This window comes from Tenrec ecaudatus, chromosome 5 (assembly GCF_050624435.1).
Source record: "Tenrec ecaudatus isolate mTenEca1 chromosome 5, mTenEca1.hap1, whole genome shotgun sequence".
Taxonomy (NCBI): Eukaryota; Metazoa; Chordata; class Mammalia; order Afrosoricida; family Tenrecidae; genus Tenrec; species Tenrec ecaudatus.
Window position 1 is genome coordinate 105,691,177 of NC_134534.1, and position 1,935 is coordinate 105,693,111.

Sequence of the window (1,935 nt, forward strand, 5' to 3'; positions counted from 1 at the left end):
CTGAATAGATGTAGCACTCTAGTCAGCGGAGACGCATGGAATAACTACTGAATACGAAAGAGTGAGTCATGAGGGACAGCGAGAGAGGTTCAAGAGAGAAGACCCTTCTCCAGCTTCGCTGCTTGCCAAAGGAGCATGTTTACAAAGTTTCAAGCATGGTAAATATGGTAAGGCACAAAAACTTCAGACTCATGATGTTTACAAACTATCAAAGCATACTGGCACATAAACATATTCTGACCAAAGGGAGGATTCCCTATTGTTCACAACAAGGAATCTCCACTTGGCACTCGTGCCAAGTTCCTGGCACATTCAAATAGTCACACATTCAAAGTTTAATCAAAGTCTTTGCACCCAGGTAACCCTCCCAGGGGAAAAAGAACAACGTTTCCCTATATCTCCCCATTTCTTATTTAAAGCAGATGGTAATATTGTCCCTGTGGCCCCATATACACCAATCATCTTTTGCTGCACACGGAACTGGTCAGTAAAGCTCCGTAAACATTTAAGAAGTAAGACTACTATGAGAATATATATATATCTGCAATTCCTCACATTTGTGAATGAATTCCATAAAATAAAATATTAGGATTTGATCACTGAAAAATATTCTGCAGGTTGATCCAGCCCCTGGACCTGGAATCGGGCCACAGCCTCCTGAGCCGCGCCCTCCACTTCCCTCCCCTGCCCACTATGGACCCCCACAAAGGGAGGGAGCTGTGGGCCTTCAGGAAAGTGTGTAAGCAGGACCTGAGCGTTCTGCACACCAAAGAGATGCACTTCCTGAGGGAGTGGGTGGAGAGCATGCGTGGCAAAATGCCACCTGCTACTCATAGAGTCAAATCAGATGAAAACAAGAAGGAAGACAGATAATAGGAAGACGGAGGAAAACATAAAGGCCGAGGAACCGTCGAGTGAGGAGAGTGACCTAGAGATTGACAATGAAGGTGTGATTGAACCAGATGCAGATGCCCCTCAGGAAATGGGAGATGAAGCTGTAGAGATAACTGAAGAGATGATGGATCAGGCAGATGACAAGAAAGCGGCTGCCATCAATGCCCTAAATGATGGTGAACTACAGAAAGCTATCAGTCTATTCACTGATGCCAAGAGAGCCAGTGTCTTCGTCACATTACAGAAGCCAAATGCTGCCATCTGAGACTGAGACAGAGCCATTGAAATTAGTCACGATGCAGCTCAGCCTTACAAGTGGAGAGGGAAAGCACACAGACTTTGGGAAGAAGGTGCGCATGGCCTTGCCCTGCTTGCAAACTGGACTATGATGAAGACGCTAGTGGAATGCTCAAAGGAGTTCAGCCGAGGGCCCAGAAAGTTGCAGAACATTTGAGAAAGTAGGAGCGAAAATGTGAAGAGCGAGAGATCAAAGAAAGCATAGAGTTACGCAAGCTCGGGAAGAACATGAACACGCCCAGAGAGAGGAAGAAGCTAGAGGACAATCGTGACCTCAACATGGCTCCTTTCCAGGTGGCTTTCCTGGGGGGATGCCTGGTAATTTTCCTGGAGGAATGCCAGGAGTGGGAGCTGATAAGACTGGAACGGCAGGAATACCTGGGTTCAATGAGATTCTTAGGAAGCAAGAGGTTCAGGTGGCGTTCCAAGATGTGGCCAAGAACCCAGCAAATATGTCAAAATATCAGAGTAACCCTAAGATTATGAATATCATCAGTAAATTTTCAGCCAAATTTGGAAGTCAAGCATAGTGCTGTTTGACAAATAAAGCCCTTCCCTAAGGAAAGGCAAGTTAGAGCATGTCTTGGATGTCGCAATAATACAAGCCAGCGTACCTCCCACCTTTTCATCAAGAAAGCTGGGTGATGCGAAGAGCACCCTCACCCGGCGACCCCAGTGCCGCTGGACATCTTACAGTTGTTTTTCATTAAGATACTCACTCAGACCACTTTTCCTTTTAGGAAG

At 46.1% G+C, this 1,935-nt stretch overlaps 1 pseudogene; it reads left to right on the plus strand.

Moving 5' to 3' along the window:
- Positions 1-693: 693 nt before the first annotated feature.
- On the plus strand, positions 694-1,721 carry LOC142448883 (hsc70-interacting protein pseudogene; annotated as a pseudogene).
- The last annotated feature ends 214 nt before the right edge of the window (positions 1,722-1,935 follow it).